A 21,402-nucleotide genomic window follows, 5' to 3' on the forward strand; every position below is an offset into this window, starting at 1 on the left:
CCAAGAATGGCCTGTTGAACTTAACCTATGACACTAAGAGAAAGAAACTAGTTACAAAGTCCAAATGCCCAAAACAATGTTCTTTGAAAATGAATTTGAATATGCAGGGTTCAGTCACATGTGTTTAAGTACTAGATTTTGTGACAAGACCACCTAGGGCCAAGGCAGCAGTGAAAAAGCCCTGTACTAGTGTATCTGCTTTTATGGAAATACACTACAAAAAGGCCAAGGGGGGATACCTCTATTTAGACTTGACAGTTGAAAGAAAAAAATTTTAAAAGGGATGAAAGCTGGATAGTTGGAAAAAGCCGAAATTTAAAAGGGATAAAAGTTTCGTGTGTAGCTAATCTATTCTTCTTTTAATGGTAGGAACATAACCAACTGGAACAGGAAAATGACTCTGAATTTTAAATAATGAGTAAGCATACATTCCTTTTCCTAAAGGAAGGGACAAAAATAGAAGCAAAAGAAGGTATCATTACTGGTAAATGGGCAGGTCTTTACAGAAGGAAGTTACACAGACTGACTGTAACAATGCATTTTAACTTTCCTACATAAAATGCTCAACTCTTAAATTCCTTGACAATGTTCACAGTCACCTCCTCTCTATCTCAGCATTTCAAATGATACAGCAACACCAGGGATAAGCCTACTGCTGACATCCATCAGGATCCGCTACAATATAGAAATGTTTTACACCTGCCTCAGGAAACATTCCTTGATTTATTATGACCTCAACTCCAACAACTCTTCTATTTGGTTTTTGTTTGTATTGTGCCTGCTCATTTAAATTCATCAATATGTTGCTTTATAACAGTTTACATACATTTTCACACATATATAGGTGCACTATGTAAAAATTAAAGCAAATAACATATGGTTCTCCCAATTTCCCTTGTGCCACGTTCTTTAGCTGTTAAGAGTACTTAGTTAGCAAGCTGGGTATGTTTGTGTGTGTGTGTATGGGGGGAAGGGGGTAATAAACTTTGCCAAATTAACTAAATATGTAATGCCAACAAAAGTTATCAAATGGTTATTTGGTAAGTGCCTTACATTAAAAAAAAAAGCTTAAAATAGGAACAATGGTTGTTTTATTCCTATTTGTTAGGACACATACCAACACATACACTTATATACATACAATCATAGATAAAACTCTAATCTATGTAAATTTTCATTTTCTCAAGATTTGAAGGGTGTTTAGATATAGGGGACACAGAGGGGACGTGGATTTAAGATGATACAGTATTATCAATGAAAAATTGCTACACTGGTGTTTTATATTTAAGTATCTAGATTCTAGATAATAAAAACCTAAGCGACCTTTACAGCAGAACGACTGGTCACTATGATGTGCACTGACCACCAGGGGGCAGACACTCAACGCAGGAATTGCCCCCTGGTGGCCAGGGGAGCGCCGCTCAGCCAGAAGCCGGGCTCACAGCTGGCGAGTGCAACAGCGGTGGCGGGAGCCTCTCCCACCTCCTCGGCAGCGGTAAGAAGCAGCGAGCAGGTGGGTGGTAAGGAGCAAGGGGTCCCGTACTGCGAGAGAGATGTCCGACTGCCGGCTTAGGCCCACTCCCTGTCCTGAACTGCGAGAGGGTGCAGGCCAGGCTGAGGGAGACACCCCCCACCCAGTGCATGAATTTCGTGCACCAGGCCTCTAGTTCTTAATAATTGAATTTATGTATCTATCCAAATATTGGGGGAAGAATTATTTAAAAATTTCCCAGTTTGTAACCATTTCAGGCAATAAAAAAAAAAACCCAAACTTTTTTTTTTTTTTAAATCAAATGCTCCTCAAGGGTGGATGTCCCCATGACTCTGGGGAGATTCAGTCGCTCAGGGCAGTGTTCTCTATACAGTGCTCATGACCAGGAAAAACAAATCCTGTTATCAAGTGGCACAAAAAGCTAATGTCACCAAGCCCGTCCCACTTCAGTTGGACAGGAAATTCTGGGTTTCGAAGCTTATACTGAAGGAAAGCCCAAACTAACAAGAGTTAAAAAATGTTTTCAAAATAAAGCCTCCAACATTTGTCTGCTTAAAAATTCATTTATCCACCTAACATTCCATTCAAATAAAATTCTTTTAAAATATGTCCTCTCTCTAAATATCTGCTATGATTTAATGAGATCGGCTGAGAAATTCAAAGCACAACGACTCCTCATTAAATTGTGCATTACTTTCAAATACCTCAACCAAGAACACCTTCAAAATAATTGTCACAGGCAAATGTTTCTGAGTTTTAATTCTTCTTTTAACCAGTAGGTGGCAATCTTTATTGCTAAGACAATTTAGGCAAAAGATTCGGTTTAGTTAGTTTTCCTCCCTCCTGTTATAAAAGTGAAATAGTTGCAATTTTGGCCTTGTGAGAGAAAAAGAAGACCTGAGAATATTAAATCTAAAATCTCTAAATGCATACCAAATAAAGAGAAGAAAAAGGGACCTCCCTCTCTCGCCCCCCCCACCCCCCCGCAACCTCAGCATGGTTTTGACAGTATTATTACCAAGTAAGGCATAGATTAAGTATAGAATATATCCACATGGCATATTAATAACTCTGCAGTGGCTCCCAACCAACAGCACACATAACGAAGACCTACAATGTAAAAAGAATACAGGACTTGACTAGACAACATGTTCCAGGGGACAATATTTATAACCACTGCTGTCTCATTTATGCAATTCTGCTGTAATTTAACCCCATTTATTCTGTGGATAGCCTCAAAGAAGCTGAAAAAGAGTTCATTACTACTCTCCATAGTACACCGCTTCATGTAATTTTTACCTGTTTAAAATCAGCCCTACATCTTTATTTCCCATGGCTAACCAATTTCAATTCCCTTTCATTTCCTTCAGATCTAAACATACCATGTAAGTATACAAAACAATTTGTATGTGCGTAGTATGTATATGCAAAACATTTTTAAAATTTTTAAATGGTATCAACAAATATTTGGTTTGCACCAAATGATCTGGTTTTTAATATCCTAATTAGTTTTTTAAGGACTTAGCTGTGATCATGATTCCTCACGGAAATCCTTGGCTTGGAGGAGTGTCATCAATTCTATTTTACACATGGGAACACCAATGTTAACTATGTGAATGACTTTAGGTCACACAACAAATTAGTCCCAGCAATTAGGACTAACGGTTGGCCCAGGGCATTGTTCAAATCCCTGAGATGCCCAGCCGGTGCACAACCCTCCACGTAAGCAAGAACAATGAAAAGGACGTGATGCTGAACAGAAGTGCAGTGGTTGCTCTGGTGTTCCTCTAACATCAGTCACAGATTCATTCACCTATGTATCTTCCCCAGGCCCACAAGGACCCAAATTTAACATACTCAAAACTGAACCCACTGAAAATGAGAAAGGAAAGAAAGCACATTAATCAGAATTCCAAATTTTCCAAGAGGCACAACCACACCATTGTTCAATATAGCTATTCACAATGTAATGAATAATTATGAAGTGTAATAAGGATTTGTTGATGTACTAAAGTAGTTCAAAATTTCCCTCCAACCAGGGCTTCTTCTGATTAGAAAACAGGTGATAGTTAATAAGACCCATTACATATTGCACGCTATGTTCTTTTCGGATCTGAAATGATTTCTTCTTTTTGAGGACAGCAGCTGAGTCTCAGAAAATCGACCCGAAGCAGAGGGACTTGGATGCCTGATTTAACCCGGCAATTAACTATGAGTCACTTCACCCCTGTTTTGTCCCCTCGATAACAAAAACAATTCCTTGTGCCACAGGGATGCAAAGAGGTCAATAAGACTGCACACTACTTTGGATATCTTAAAAATTGTCTATAAAACCATGGGATAGGTCGTGCAATACAATTATTATAGAATTTCCAATGATGTTCAGGAAAAGCTATTATTTCTTACCTCTAGTCCCACTCATCTCCACATCATATCTAAGAAGTTCAAGCAAGTGCATTTTTCCAAAACATACATTGTCTTAAAAATATTATTAGAAAACAAAGGAGGAAAACTTAAAATCAACAATGGATCTGACCAGTCAATTATTGAATGAACAGTAACAAATATATTCATCATGAGCTAGAGTCACAAACTCTTCATTGTGCCACAGAAATTTATTATTACTAGATATAAAATACGCAGTTAGAAGAAAAGTTTTCACAAGGACTATCGAATGAGTTTAATGTTCTAATTAAAAGAAATAAACCTTATTTATTTCTTTAATTATAACTCATTTAGGTAAGAAACTTTTAACACATGCTTTCTGCTAAGTCCCACTGAATGAAAGAACAGAATCCCAAATACATTCCTCACAACTGTGGTTCATGCTGATTCCTTTATCTTCTACCTCACTAGAAGAAAAAAATCAAGTCAAATAATTTCAATTATAAAAGCTTCTCATGCATAAATAAAAGATCAACAAGGATCAGTGGTTAACAGAAGTTTGGTTTGCCCTGGATAAGCCATACCGTTGCTTATTGCATCTGTCAAATCCACAGGAATGTAATCTTAGTAAAGATATAATTAATGCAGCCACAGAACACTCTAAATTAATGCTACAATTTAAACTACAGCTGTTTAATCTTCTCATTGTAAGAGGCCAGAATACCTAATGCTTGATTCTAGAAGAGCAGGAAGTAAACAAGAGTAAAGAGAGGAAACTGAAGTTACTCAATTGTCCATGAAACTTAAGGAACCATTTTATGTAGTTTCAATTAAATACCCTGTCACTCTGGTCCATGTGACTGTTCAAGGACAAACTATTCAGAATCTGGATCCCCAGGCACCAAAGTTAATTGAGCACTTGCTTTATGCTAGAGCCCTGGTCTGGGAGCTAATCTTGACAATGCTTCTTTTTGGTTAGCAAACTAGACTGCCTCTAAAGCAAAAGAAAGGCTGCAACATGGGACACGTGTGTTTATCACAGCTGGTTTACATGTATGTTCTCCGGGAGGAAGAAAAGGTACAACTATTAGTACAAATTCCTCATGGGGCTGCAGGTTACCTCTCTCTCCTCCACTATGAACTAATATTGGTGACTTCTGTAAACACATTTGCTACAAATTATGAAACTATTCAGGTGAAACAGTTTATTCAGCTACAGCTACAGTAGAACAGAACTTTCAGCTTCCTAACTCCGCCCTCTTGTAATTCACTGAAATTCCCCTTCAAAAATGTTCTAGGTTATGACCTCCACAGATGGCTCTTCCCAGAGCTAACTTTCTCTGAGGAAAATCCTTTCATCTAGTCAAAGTTCATAAGAAAGGACACATTAAACACACACACACACACACACACACACACACACACACACACACACACACACACACCAGGAAACAGAACATCAAAACCTTTCAAAGTTTTGTGTGTCTAACAGAACAAATCTTTTCTTAATCAAAAGTATTACTTTAACAGTTACAGAGCTTAGTAGGTTTTACATGCCAACCAGAGAGGTTCAGAAATAATTCTTCTGATATCAAGAACAGAAATACAAGTAACGCTTCACGTAACACAGAGGCAAAGACCTCAGAATGGGCCTTCCTCTTTCGTGTGGCCTTTTGTAAAAATTGCGACAGTTGACCAGTGGGAATTCTGGCAGGAAAAAAGTCCCACCAGAGACTGGCTTTTTGTTGGTTTTTTTTTGTGTTTTTTTTTTTAAAAGAAAGAAAGAAAAAGCCTTGCTTATGCAGAAAATTCTTGCTTTTTCCATTATGTGGTGCCTAGGGGAGGGTGGGAAGAGGAAGGCTTCTTTCTATATCGGTAGAGCACTGTAATTTAAAATGACTCATGTAAAACATAAAGGAAAATGTAACCTCTGAGACCGGGGTCAGCGATTTTTATTCCTGCTTAGATCCAGTTTTCTCTGGCAACTTGACTAAACCCAAACCAGGGGCTTTCCCTACAAATATACTCCAACTTACCCAGAAACTGAGTTTTAAATTTGAAAGAAAGGAAGCTCAAGGAAGAGGCTTCCCAAATCGAGAAATCATTGGCTCCGGCTCAGCCTTGGGCCATCGTTGGGCCATCAACCCAGCATACCTCACATTTCACAGGAATGATTTCCCCCATCCTAGCTACAGAGGGGACCCTAACTCCTAAGAAGGGGAGGATTATCTGTCTTAGGGTTAAGCCAGATCACAGTAGTTGATATTAGAAAAGCACATGAGTGCCAATCTACCCATGCAAGACCTTGCTTTCTGGGTTCCACTACCTTGGCTCACTAAAATCATTAAACCTGTCTTAATGATTTACAGTGGTCAGCAAACTGCGGCTCGCGAGCCGCATGTGGCTCTTTGGCCCCTTGAGTGTGGCTCTTCCACAAAATACCACGGCCTGGGCGAGTCTATTTTGAAGAAGTGGCGTTAGAAGAAGTTTAAGTTCTAAAAATTTGGCTCGCAAAAGAAATTTCAATCGTTGTACTGTTGATATTTGGCTCTGTTGACTAATGAGTTTGCCGACCACTGATTTAAGACAACCTTCTAGCACCTAAGACTTTTCTTTTGGCTTCATACCTCATGACTGTGGCCAGAACCAAAGTTTGACTGCTGTGTTCTCCGAGCAAGACTCAACCTGAGGCCACAGGGACAAGTGCAGAACCCTGATCAGTGTTCTAGTCTCAAATGCTCTCTTATCTAAGTACAGATTAAATTTTACTTAATCAAAACAATCTTCTCCCAGCTATGAAGGAGTCCAACTTAGGTTCAAACACTGATACTGTTCTAAGAGCACAGTACTTTGCCTGATAGAATGAGGCCTTTGCTTTAATTAAATTTCATATTCTTCTCTATCAAAATGTTTAAAGAAGTTGATAATTTCATACAAATGTCTACACATTATCTCATGTAAGTCTCCAGTTGGATGTATGTTCAAGTTCACGATCTTTAACAGAAACAAAATATTGGTCAATCAAATATTTTTAATATCTCTATCTTCAAGACTTTTAAACTAGTTTGAGGGTAACTGAAATAAGGGCAAAGATTACCGATATGGGAGACAGTATTTAAACGTCTATAATTTATAGGCCACTACTTCCTAATATTTATTGAATACTGGCTTTCAGAATCTGTGATGGCTTTAGCACATGACCTCTGGAAAAGCTCATCCTGCCAGTTTCCTCGCACCCTCCACTGCACTCTGAGGTGGTGCAGTGTGGTCTGCATGCAGGTGCCCGCAGTCCACCGGCCACTAGCATTTGCCTCAGGGCAGGTTTCTTTTTCTCTCTCTGCCTCAACCTGGAAATAGGACAAAGTGAGGTAATGCAGGTGGAGCACGCAGCACGGTGGCCGGCACAAAGCAAATGCTCAAAGCATGCCAGCAAACATCAGTAAAGAATCCTGTTGAAGAAATGTCAAACTTTTCATCTCAGAGGTAAATCATTTCATCTTATATGTATTTAAGAAAAGAAAAAGATAGCATCCGGAAGCAATGGACTAAAAACATAAAGACACTGCAAATACAACCTATTAGCAAATCAAAAATTCATGTAATCACCCAGCCACAAGCCCATAACTGAGAGGTCCAGAGTAAGATAACAAAATTCATCAAAACCTGTCCTGCCTTTGCCCAAAGCATTAAATAAATATAAACTCTGTGAGGTGGATTTCTGGGAAATGGCTAAAACCAATCAGTAGTGGTTTCTTCTTTTCAACTCTTATACACAAAAGACTTTCCCCCTTCATTTTAAGAAGCTTTAATGACTGCAACTATTAAACCCACCCTCTCCATTTCCTTCTTTTGGAAATTATACATGAATGTGAGACAGCATAATCTGAAGATTACTGACTACATTTGCTGGGATATAAGATTTAAAACGTTTCAAAATGTGCACTAAACAGAGCATATTGACACTGGCAAAGCATGGTCCCAAGGGATCCTCTGAATCAAGAGCCTCACAGGCAAACGCCTCAGCAATATTTTAAATGTGTTCTAGAAAATGGATTGAGTGGGAGTTGTCTGAGAGGTGGGAGGACATGATTTTTATATTTTGGGAAAATATCATTGTGAAAATGACCCCATGCTTCCCTTCTCGAGTATATGAAGGGCAGCTAGTCTCACAACTAGATTAAAACTAACCCTCCCCCGACTAACAAAACCAAAACAAATATTTTCACCCTTAGAGTTAAAGAATATAAATTACTCAAAATATTAAAAGGATGTAACAACTAGGCTGCAACTCACCAAAAGCAGTCAGGGGAATAAAACTGGTTAACGGGGACAATTCACTATTTGGTCACACTGCCACCAGACCGGCAGGGAGCCTGCTGCGTAGGCTCCGGAACATGGCAAAGGAAACAAAAGCAAGCACTCTGCACACCTTGTGAAACCTTTCCTGCAGGCGGGCCAAAGTTAGACGATTCCAGTCCCGGAAGAGCTGGAGAGAGATGGTCTGACAAGAAACTGGAGTTTTAACCTAAACAACTGTGACTATTTTTCTCCAGTGTGTTTAAACTTCCTCTAAATGTTCAAGCTGACCAGGTTTCTCAAGTTTCCCTTAAAGGGAAGATTAGACCACAAATGACAGTTACAATATAACTGTACATGTAACTACAAACAATGACGGCTAGTAAAGTAGCGAGTTAGAACTAGCTTTCAATCCTTTAAAACTGATCTTGGTGCAATAGCACATTCAATTATAAAGGTTCAGTGGGATAGTTAACTCAACAATGACTTTTCTATATTGCCTTATATACTAGACTATCAGATATGTTTATATATAACATTATATATAATATTAGAAACGAGAGAGAGAGAGAGAGAGAGAGAGAGAGAGAGAGAGAAGTACAAACTTGAACCATTTAAGCCCCCTAGGTTCCAACATGCCTTTAAAGTAATCATCTCTTCCCAGCCTGTTGCTCCAATAAGGTTCTTTTGTTGGAAGGAAGAGTAACTTGCTTCATTCTCCTTAGTTATTTCTGGGGTCTATTTCCTGAGAGTTGATAAATCTTACTGTTTAACTCATTTTCAAATATCAGGCTGCATCCTAAGTCCCTGGCAAACTAGGGATCATCTGCCTTTGGCTTGGGAATGCCCTCCTGGCTGATCGGCTGTCCAGGAACAAAGCCGTGTCACACAGCACGAACACCACTGCCAAGGGCCCTTTTGCACACAGTATGGTTCTGTTGCTTAAGCACACTGTGTCAAGAGTCAGGTGGTTTGGGGACAAATCCCAACTCCTCCACCAGCTGGGTGAGCTTAGGCCATTATTTAATTAAGCTTTAACTCTTTATTTTTACAACAGGTATAATAATGAGGCCAATGTCACAGAATTCTTATGAAAAGTAACAAGTTAGTGCAGTAAAATATTACTACGAAACCTGACACAGAACTAATATTTGTTGAACACACGATTATAGGTAGGTAAAAATCCAGTTCTATATTTATGTATGCATACACATATATAATATATATATCCATATACTTATATTTCTTTAAAGTTTTCATACGCAGTATGCATTTTCCCATGTCCATACAATTTTTACACTTCTTCTTGCTATTTTTTTAATATACAGTGTATTTCTAAGTATTTGCAAAAATATATGCCTTACATAGTTTTATTCTTTTGCTAATTATTCTTTAAGTTATTAAAAATAAATCATTTTTAACCTATGCTTTTCAAATCTAATTAGAAAGTTTAGGAATGAAAAGACAACCTCCAAATCTTCCCAGGTGACACGAGAAGATGAACATGCCTTTCTGGGGGCTTGCTTATCAGGGAATGCTTCTCAATGGCCTTTCCATAGGAAATATAAAGAAGCCAACAGTAAGCTCCTGAGTCACCATCTTTTTCCATAAAACTCTACTAAAGCAATCTACTACTTTTGCATTTACTACAAAGGAGAAGAGAGCCTGAATTTTTTTCCTTGGTAGTTAATCAGATATTTTGACTGATTGTTTTAATAGTATTCTTACAGTTTTTTTAAAAAATTGCCAAAACCTATCAGAGGTGACCTCTCATTGACTTCAATCAAACAACGTGGAGAATACTTTCAAATCTATACACATGCATGCAAGCTAACTTTTATGTTGTTCTTTTCCACTTGATATGACTTCCTATTTATCAACACTTTAAAATCACGTTAAAACTTTTATATAGCTACCAGTTTTCCCTTGTTTTTCTCTCTCTTTCTTTGGATTCTGGAAGAGCTTTATCTGCATTTCTCCTTTACAACACTAATTTTATTTTCAGCTGTGTTAATTCTACCCTTGGCTGCCTCTCATAGGGATTTTAATGTGCTATTACATTTTCAATTTCTTTATAATCATTCTTCTTATGGTTTCATCCCGTCCTATTATCTTCTCAGCTCACAGTCATCTATCTGCTTTCTGTCCCTCTTTAGTTAGGGCCACATCTTTTTTAGTAATGGATCATTGTGGGAGATCTGCTCTTCCTTCAAATCTTCAATATGGCCTCTCGTTTCCTTTCTAGAACAACAATTTACAGTAGGCTGGGCTTTAGTTCTCCTGTTTATTGATCACTAAACTAGGAGAGATCTACCCAGACCTGGTGCTTGCTCTGAACTTCTCTCGATCTACTTGGGTCACCTACAATACTACTTTTGTAGAGTAAGGTCCTCAGGATGTAATAGTAACACAACCCCTATCCCACCCTCCCAGCTCCGCCTGGCTATTCTGAGCTACAACCTTTTAACTAAATAAAAAGGCACTATTGAGAGGGGTGGCAAAGAGGAAGGGAAGACCTTTCTGAGGACAGCTACCTAGGTTTTCGGAGTTAAAGGCAGAGAGCTGAGGAGCAGATGGCTTTGGCTTTGCCTGGAGGTGTGTGTGCTCATCTATTAATCAAAGATTTGCCTTTGAAAGACCATCTCTGTGCAATGTCACACTGTCCCTTTAAACACCTAGAAATAAAATTCACCTGTGCCTTCCACTTGCCATCATCCACCCTCCTGTCCTTGGAATTCAGGTAACAGAAACACAATGTTTATGTTATAAACTTGGCAGTGACTGACTGTTCTGAAAAACGAAGTTTGACATTCAAAGGAATTTAGCCATTTCGCTAGTCTTTTTAAAATGGCGTTTGCTGCTAACTTTGACAGAACTCAGGTATAAGCCTTCCCATTCATTTGAGCCAACTTGAGATTTCTTGTACTTACGGATTTCAAGCAACCGCTATCCACATGCCAAAACACATAATTCTTATGCTGGATACCTTCAGCTTTTGGGCTTTTAAGCCAGAAATAACCATCCTGTGTTCGGTTTTAATCAAAATGATATGATTATGAGTCAGAAATAAGAAAATCTGAAACTCAGAGAAACATTTGAAGCAGATATTTAACTTCTTCAAAAATAACAGAAATGGAGGAAAAATCATTTATCAATGGTATGTAATTTTGGAATATCTAAACAAGGTATATTTCTTCCCAAGAAAAGCTGCATATACACATATACACCCAAACTCTGTCATAAGTTTCATGGCCTTTATCAGTCTCTTTATAGTTCAACCCTTTAATATATTTAACAGATGTAAGAAAATGTAAGTCATACATAAAGCAGAGGTAATGTGTTGTGTGTTTGTATGAATACAACAGCCAAAGAAACTCAGGAACAACAGACATAATTAAAGACTACCCAATCATCAGAAACTATCTGGTTTCTGATAACTTCAGAAAGGACTGCTTGAACCCTCTGAATGTACCCCCTTCTTTTTAAATATTTACATAATCATTTGAGCTTACCTGTCTTAATCTGGAAAATTGTTATAATAATGCCACCTTTGCAGGGTGGCTGAGGATCAAAAGAAAAATATCTAAAATGTCTAGCAGAATGCTTGGCAAGCAGTAAAACTGCAAATTTTTAAGGTACATTTTGAAAAAGGCCTTTTCAACATTTAAACAGACCCATGGGAAACTGCAGGACAATGACTATAATATATACTTTGATATGTTCTAATCAAATTCATTAAATCTCATTCCTTGGTACTTAATAGGTATCCAGTATTATTTAGCAATAAAGTCATTCTACCCTCTTTGAATCTCTCTCCTTCAAAATGGAATATGTCCCTTTTACTACCTGGAAAAAACATGGCAAGACTTCAGTTAATGCTGTGCAATATTACGAAATTATAGATATTCAACTATGTTTCTATAGTTAGGACACAGAGGTAGAAAGATATATTTCAAGTAACATGTTTACCGGTAAAGAAACAACATTCTTAAATATTAAAAATTATTTTAAAAAATAGGATAAAGGGTTTAATGCAGGTTCACAGTAGATTATCTTATTAATAACCTTAAGCAATTCTGAAAACTGCATTTTCCAAAACCCAGTCACAGGCTGGAACCAATGCTGACTTTTCTTACTATCACATGGTACCACGTGCTGAGTCTGAGGGCACTGTGGTAGTTTGCCTCCTTAGGGTAAAGCTTTCAGGATGACGATGACCACCTCAAAGTCCTACTGGCTTTACAATGTAACCTTGCCTAATGCCTATACTAATGTGCTATTTTAATACTTCTATCACAGATACTTGAAGAGGTGTGAAAAAACAAAACTACAACCTGAGTAGACACAGGTTACAACCATCACCCTCTACCTGCCTTGGAAAACTTAACAGGAAAAAACACACAAAAACCCTAGATCAGTGGTCGGCAAACTCATTAGTCAACAGAGCCAAATATCAACAGTACAACGATTGAAATTTCTTTTGCGAGCCAAATTTTTAAAACTTAAACTTCTTCTAACGCCACTTCTTCAAAATAGACTCGCCCAGGCCGTGGTATTTTGTGGAAGAGCCACACTCAAGCGGCCAAAGAGCTGCACGTGGCTCACGAGCCACAGTTTGCCGACCACGGCCCTAGATAAATACTTAGGAACTCTGAGAGCATATCATGCCAACACATTTAGTTATACCTCACAGGTGCAGTACAAAGAAGACATTCCCTGAATATCTCTAATTCACTCATGGACTGCAATGCAATGTGTGAAACTGGAAGAGTCTCAAACCAATTTAGATGGCAGAAGCTGCTGAGAGCCCACCAACGGAGGTAGAGCATGAATTCTCACAGTGGTGAAATACATCATAAAGTCATACAGGGTGCACATCTGCCAAAACTTGGTACCGATTTGGCACTTTCATCAGCAATAATCCCATGGATCAATCTCCAATCAGATCTTGCAATGAAGTCACGTGAGAGCATCTGCCCAACCATCCCAGCTTGTTTCTCTCTATAAAACCCCTCCCTCTGGCTTCAGGGTTGCATTACTGGGAAAACACTACTAATGAGAACTTAAATTTTCTGGGGTTTGTTTCTCCAAGAATTCTATGAGTAGAAATGGAGAAACTTTTGTTGATCATGTGTAAAAGGCTAAAGCAAAAATACAGCCAAAATTCCACAGAGGCAGTAGCTACTTGTTTTACAATTAGAGGACACTGGGATTAGAAGGGTTAAGAAATTTACTGGAGGCAAAGCAGAGTGAAATTTCTGACTCAAATAATATATCCCAGAGATTTATATTTCACAAATGCCTACATCTTTACTATCTTGGATATCAGATTTGTTCATAACATTACAAAGAGTCTCCTACAATCCTATCTAATAAAAGAGTAATATGCAAATTGACCATCACTCCAACACACAAGATGGCTGCCCCCATGTGGACACAAGATGGCTGCCACAAGATGGCCAGCAGGGGAGGGCAGTTGGTAGGGACCAGGCCTGCAAGGGAGGGCAGTTGGGGGTGATCAGCCTGCAGGGAAGGGCAGTTAGGGGTGACCAGGCCGGCAGAGGAGGGAAGTTGGGGGCGACCGGGCCTGCAGGGAAGGGCAGTTGGGGGGGACCCAGGTCTGCAGGGGAGAGCAGTTGGGGGGTACCCAGGCCTGTAGGGGAGGGCAGTTGGGGGTGACCAGGCCTGCAAGGGAGGGCAGTTAGGGGCAAACAGGCTGGCAGGGGAGCAGTTAGGCATCAATCAGGCTGGCAGGGGAGTGGTTAGGGGGTGATCAGGCTGGCAGGCAGAAGCAGTTAGGGGCAATCAGGAAGGCAGGCAGGTGAGCAGTTGGGAGCCAGCAGTCCTGGATTGTGAGAGGGATCCTAGATTGGAGAGGGTGCAGGCTGGGCTGAGGGACACACACACACACACACACACACACACACCCCCCCGCGCCCCGGTGCACAAATTTCGTGCACCGGGACTCTAGTACAGTATAATAAATTCACACTTGGAACTTCAATATGCCTCAGACTATGACAGGACAGAAGAACCTACAGGCATTGCATAATACATGCTGCTGAGAACCGATTAATAGATGAGCACAGACACCTCCAAGCAAGAAAGAGTCCAGAGAAGGTATTCCTGAAAATGACAGCCATACTTTAGGTAGCATAAAAACACTGGGAGAAAGTTCTGCATGCAGTGAAACAGAAAGATTTGCTGCTTGTTTGTTGTAAATACAAAGTTGTATTTTATCACAACACTTTAACAATGTATACTGTATGAAATTATCATGGTAGAAACAAAATACCATGGTCCTTCACATAAATTAGTAAGTAGGAATAACACATTTATAAAGTACTCTGACAATATTTTGTTAAACTTGACACTTTAGGGAAACTGTACCCAAGTAATTCAAATAAAGCCAATGTCTAGTTCCCTTTGACCTCCTCCATTTAGATTAGTATAATTGAAAGTCTAAGAACTGTTTTGATATTGAATGCTATAAACTCAATCAAGACCTCAAAACATCCTATATAATAAAAGGCTAATATTCAAATCGACCCAACATTGGAATGACTGGTCACTATGATGCACACTGGTCACTATGATGACCACTAGGGGGCAGATGCCCAATGCAGGAGCTGCCCCCTGGTGGTCAGTGTGCTCCCACAGGGGGAGCCCTGCTCGGCCAGAAGCCGGGCTCACAGCTGGCAAGTGCAGCGGCAGTGGCAAGAGCCTTTCCTGTCTCTGCGGCAGTGCTAAGGATGTCTGACTGCCAGCTTAGGCCCTCTCCCTGCAGGGAGCAAGCCTAAGCCATCAGTTGGACATCCCCTGAGGGCTCTCTGATTGTGAGAGGATGCAGGCTGGTCTGAAGGACCACGCCCCCCGCCCCCGCACCAATTTTGTGCATCGGGCCTCTATTTTATATATAATCCATCATGCAATTATGCTTCTCATTTCTAGCTATCACACCAAGTTATTTTCTCCTATTTCAGCCTTCAAACCAACTTTATGTCTTTCCTCATGGAAATTTGTTAGCAACAAAGACACACATAAGGGACAGCCAGCTGTACTGCTGACATCTGTTTTCTTTTACTAAGAAAAACATGGATATGTAAATGGCATCCTATACTTATTCTTACTTGACAGAGGTACAAAATTCTCCCCTTTTGGATGTTACTTAGCAGATGTAAGCACCATTTGTTGTTGAATTTCAGAATTTCAAATGTTTATTTTCTTAAACTCAGACTTACTGGGAAAATGCTTATTAATCAGGATTTCTCCTGTTTTAGACAAAGATGCATTCACTTAGAAATCAGAAAAGACTGACATCAAAGTTATCAAAGAATTTATTGAAACTAAGCTAAAAAGAAAACACTTTTAGCATATAGAGTTCTACTTTTACAACAAAGACAATTTTATTAGAGTATCAACACTAGCTTGGTTGTAGGTAAACAAAATAGACTCACACCACTTACACAGCTCCTGCTGGAATCGGAGGGGTGAGGGCTCTACTTAGGTTGTACAGATGTGGATATTGGACCCTTTACTCATTTTGGAAAGAGAACAGAGAATGAAATCCTAAAGCCAGAAGACTTAATGAAAGTGTCTGAAGATATGTCTCACTTAAATAAGAAAATACGTAATTTTCATACCACAAGCTGTGACTCTAAATGATACAGGTCATGGTGGGCTGGCAGAAAGTTTTTCATCAAATAATGTCTCATCTATAACCCTGCACTTAATTGTTACCACGAATCCAGGAAAGAGAAAGCCAGGTCCTTCTCTGGAGGTCAGAGGGAGGACCAAGGGGAGCTCCCAGCCCACTTGGGACTGCTTGCAAATTTCTAAGTGCTTAGGGCAGAACAGTCCTGCTACAATACAAAGCAGCCAAAGTGAGACTTTCTCTGCTTGTCAATTTCTGTTTCAAATAACCCACCCACCTGGACATGTAAATTGTTCATTAAGGTTACATCCCTGTCTCTTTCACATTTCTGTGAAAACAAAATAACTAAACCTAAAATTAACAGGAAAATGTCTTAAAAGTCAAGAATTTAGTAAAAAAAAAAAAAAAAAAAAAAGAAGAAGAAAAAAAGAAATGCTGGTTCTCATGAGAAGAACTGTGTCATAACATGTAACGTAATACACGAGGAATATATTCTGTGGTCATCAGAGAAGAGGCTAGGCTCCTCTGATTTTATCAAAACTAATTATTACCTTTGCTTTCTCCAGATGGATTTACTCTTTAATCAATTATATTGTTACATCTTTTGGAAAGTATTTCATTTTGTGCTAAAACAGAGGGAAAACACACTTTTTTTATACCTGGGTGAAAGAACCTTGCATTCTGATTCCTTTTCTGGAGGCAGGGCTCAAAGCCCGCCCCCGCCCCCCACCCCCATCTTCAAGTACCTGCCAACAGCCGCGCTTTTTCACAGAAGCACAGTGGTCAGTCCAGAAGGGGCAGCCGGCACCAGTCAGCTGTCTTACCCCATCGCTGGGGGCTTTAACAACACAATCCTCCAACTTCTCAGCAGTCTCACGTAAGTGGGAGAAAAGGTGAGGAAAGCTACGACAAGGCATATTCTGAACTAAACAGAACTAAACAGAATACATAAAGGCAGGAGTTTGTGAAGCAAAGCAAATTACTTTCACAGAGACTATTTCTGTGAAGGACAGAGACACGTTATGACCGCAGGGCCCGGCAAAGGTGTGTAATTTGGGATCAGGTCGCCGTCTTCTGTGACCTCTGTGCAGTATCTTCAATTTATGTGATTTATTTCAGCCTTGCTTTCTGGATGGGGACTGACAACCATGGAGGGTCACTCCGATGCCGAGTGTGAAATGTAAAAATAGCATGGCTGGGAAGCCATGAAAAGCAAACACAAATTGCAGGCTCTTTTACTGTTTAGAAAGAATTTTGATCAAAATTTAAGCTTTATATTTTATGTATGAAACCTGGGACCCACCGTCAGAGTCAGAAGTGGGAGCTTGGGAGGAGTGTGTGGATGGGGAATAGAAATGGGTTATGAACTCAGATTCATAAGTGACCTCTCAAGTTAGCCGATTTCCATGTTCTATACAGACTAACCTGGCCACAGAATCTCACCAGCCTAAATATTCTGCCTTTGCATGGCTTTAGTTAAAGGATCTTAAAATGCCGTCTTAAGGAGTACCCCACTGGACAGCTTACTTATGAAAGGAAGAAATACATTTTCATCCCCCGATCTCTGAATCCCCACCTCCTTTAACTCACTTCCTTGTGTGTGAGAGGAAATATGGAACCAGGGCTGAATGGGGTTGTGTGCATGGGAATAAAATGCCAGTGTCCGAGCAGCCTCATGCAGAAAGGGCTGGAGTATTTATTTGAATAGGATGTCTCTCCTAAGGGGCAGGAAACACCCATCAACATCCTTCACCTGCACAAAACATGGAAGAGGTCCTCTCCAAAGGCAGCAAAATGGGGCTTTTCCTGGGTTGTGGGAAAATGAAATGTGACCCTCATGCAAAGGGAAGGAGACAAAAGGAGGGGAGAGAGGGCAAAAAACCTGTGCCTGGGACACTTGCTGACCTTGACACATGTTCTACTCTCTTTAAGTGGCAGACAGAAAGTACCATCGGCTTAACACACTTTCCCATCAACAGAACTACCTGTCCTAACCATGGGACAGAACCGTGGTCGGCAAACTGCAGCTTTTTGGCCCCTTGAGTGTGGCTCTTCCACAAAATACCACGGCCTGGGCGAGTCTATTTTGAAGAAGTGGCGTTAGAAGAAGTTTAAGTTTAAAAAATTTGGCTCTCAAAAGAAATTTCAATTGTTGTACTGTTGATATTTGGCTCTGTTGACTAACGAGTTTGCCGACCACTGGGATAGAAAGGAACAGTCTGGCCCTAGCTGGTTCAGCCCAGTGAATAGAGCGTCGGCCTGCAGACCAAAGGGTCCCAGGTTGGATTCCCCCAGTCAAGGGCATGTACCTTAGTTACAGGCTCCTCCCCAGCCCGGGCCCTGGTCAAGGCTTGTGCAGGAGGCAACCAATCGATATGTTTCTGTCTTTCCCTCTCTTCCACTCTCCCTAAAAAAACCAATGAAAAAATATCCTCCGGTGAGGAGGACAAGAAAAGGAAAAGAAAAAGTTCTGGAGACACAGCAGGCAATGGTCAAAGCGAAGGCTGCAAGATACCTCAGATGTGAATGATGCAAAGAACAAATAAACTGTGATTTCGAAAACAGAAATGGGCTGTCATAGGCCCATGTGCGTGCACATGACATATAACACATGTGGCTAATTTTAAGTCACAGGGTCATAAATAGTTAAATGTTGAGCTTAATAACAAGCATTTTATCCACTTGCAGAGAACCTACTGTATTGTTCTAGATACTTGGGATGATGGACAGACAACTGAGGTCCCTGCCCTCATGGATCTTATAATCTACCACAGGGAACAGATAAGACAAATGCTTTGCAAAAGCAGAGGTGACTCAGAAGGGCAGGCTGCTACGTGAATAAGGTGAGCAGAGCCAGCCTCCACGAGAAGGATTTGAGCAAGGTGGGAGAGTGGATTGGGTAAAGGGATGTCTGAGGAAGAGTGTCCAAGCAGAGAGGACAAAACACAGCCCTGAGGTGGCAGGGGGCAGGAGAGGGCATCAGAGGGCAAACTGCCTCTCTTGAGTCTTGATTTCATCTTTCATCCATGCTTCATAGTAAAAAATAGGGATGCAGTTCATGTTTATTGAATTATTTAAATTCCAATAAATATAAGATTACCCAATACACACAAATTTAATCCAAACTACAGGCTAGGGTTTGTAAGAAAACTGTTCACAAAATGTATTGGCGGAACATACATTTTCCTGAGAGGAGTGGAACATCAGATTTTCAAAAGGGCTTTTTTTACTCTTTTCCCCTCTAAAAGTTACATACCACAGCTTTGTTTCCAGGAACATACAAGGAAAGTGGAAAAGCTGGTTCTATCATATAAGGAGGAACCCTGCACAAAGAGTCTACTTTTGGCCAGAGTCTGATGACAACTTTCTTTTAAACACAGTAGGTGGCAAGCACAGGGTACGAGGAGCATGTGGTCAGCAGGCAGGCAGGTCGCAGCACCCTACTTCCCCCTTGCCCATCATGGGAGTGTGCAAAGCTGCCCACAGGACACTGTCTCAACAAGAAGGACCTGCATGGAGACCTGAGACCTCCGGGGTCAATTCTAATAACATAAAGGCAGTCAAACACGAAAAACAGGCTAAGTCACGTGGGGGGAGAAAAAGGAAGAAAAGGACTCAAGAATTCAGTTACAATAAGAACTATCCTTTCCACCTTCACAGAACATTGTCACTGCAAAAGGTTTTCAAACAAATACACGCTTAGGCAAAAGAAATCATAGTCCCATAGCTTTCAACACCTAACTTTGTCCTTATAACTACTTTCCATATCAATTGGACATGCAACTAGTAGGAGTTACTGAATTCTCATAAAATTGCATTTATTTATTTATTTAAATTTTTATGTACTGATTTTTAGAGAGAAAGAGAAAAAGAGAGAGGGAGAGAGAAGGGTCAGGGGGAGAGAGACAGTGAGAAACCAATTAGTTGTTCCACTTATTTATGCATTCATTGGTTGATTCTTGTATGTGCCCTGCTGGGGGATCTAACCCACCACCTTGGCATATCCAGACTAAGCTCTAACCAATGGAATATTCAGCCAGGGCAGGAATCATAGTTAAGTGAGAACGAAAGATTAACAGTCTAGAAAATTGAATGTTTAGTACTACATTCCCTGCCCAACCCCCCCAAACACTGCCTTTTCAATCTCTCCATTATTCCCAATTTCTCATTTATATTCAGGCCTGTTCTTTCTATTATTTTAATGCACATTATCATGGGTCTCTTTTTTAAATTCTGCTAAAAGAGCTTAGGACCTAAAAAGAGAAAAACATTTTTCTTAAAAGACTTGCTTTTCTGTATACTATATCCAAATAAAGTTACACCTGATAGCAATTATCAAGTGCAATTTTGTTCAGAAATTACTTTTACAAAATCTTTTTGTCATTAATATTGACAAAATACCCCTTTCCACCTTTTAAATATTCTTTTCTCATCCAGCTCAGATATTTTTATGGTTCTGTAATTTTTTTAATATATATTTTTATTGATTTCAGAAAGGAAGGGAGAGGAAGGGAGGGAGGGGGAGTGGGAGAGGGAGAGGGAGAGGGAGAGGGAGAGGGGAGAGAGAGAGAGAGAGAGAGAGAGAGAGAGAGAGAGAGAGAGAGAGAGAGAGACAGACATCAGTGATGAGAGAGAATCATTGATCAGCTGCCTCCTGCACACACCCCTCACAGAGGATCAGGCTGCAACCTGGGCATGTGCCCTGACCCGAATCAAACTGTGACCCCCTGGTTCATAGGCCGACGCTCAAACACTGAGCCTGGTACAGCAGCTGGGCAGTCCTGTAACTTTTGTATTCTGGGATAAAGTAAATTGTTTTCCCTCTTGTATTAGCCTACTTATAAGGACCTGTTTCTAATTAATAAAACAAAAATTCAAATTAAAAATAAGTAATTTGGTGGGGAAAAAACAATTATGTATGGTTTTTGCCATACATAGTCTTGGAGAGAGAAAAAAGATTACACAAAGAAAAAAAAATGCTTGAAATTGACAAAGCTGATAACAGCAAAGCTGAGTAAAAGGCTTGCCTCTGTGTGAAACTGAACAGAAACAATCAATCAAATAAACAAAAAAAAACCCCAAACCCTTAAATGAGCAGCTGTGCACAAAGCTCAAATGTGGACCATCTCCATAATCAATAAGAAGTTTCTGAATCAAGGTGGTTCAACACCTTTTGTCAACACCACTGACAAAATGTATGTGTGTCTAGATTTTGATTCACCTGAAAAATTAAGTCTTGGCTTTTGAAATGTATAGTAAAACATATATGGACATATTTTACAATAAATACGGTGTAATGTTCCTGAAACAAGTACCTCTTTTGGGTCAGGTGGGAGAGGGAAGAGGTATCCTTAGTAAGTTCTTTGACTTTTACAAAATATTCCCAATCCTATTATTACTCTACGCTAAAAGGCAGCTATTTACCCTTACATTCTGCTTCTTTATTCTCATTACCTCATTCATTTTTTGCTAGAACAAGCCAACACCAAAGAAAGCATAACAGTATCAAAATCTCTTCCAGAAATACATTGCCATGCTGCAGCCAGTTCTATTGTAACCACGGCCACCGAGTCCA

General features: G+C 39.9%; 1 protein-coding gene across 3 annotated transcripts in view; it reads right to left on the bottom strand.

Moving 5' to 3' along the window:
* Positions 1–21,402, bottom strand: part of PIK3R1 (phosphoinositide-3-kinase regulatory subunit 1) — an 83,856-nt gene that overhangs the window by 50,720 nt on the left and 11,734 nt on the right. The gene's annotated exons all lie outside the window — the stretch shown is intronic.

This window comes from Plecotus auritus (assembly GCF_963455305.1).
Source record: "Plecotus auritus genome assembly, chromosome: 7".
NCBI classification, from domain to species: Eukaryota; Metazoa; Chordata; class Mammalia; order Chiroptera; family Vespertilionidae; genus Plecotus; species Plecotus auritus.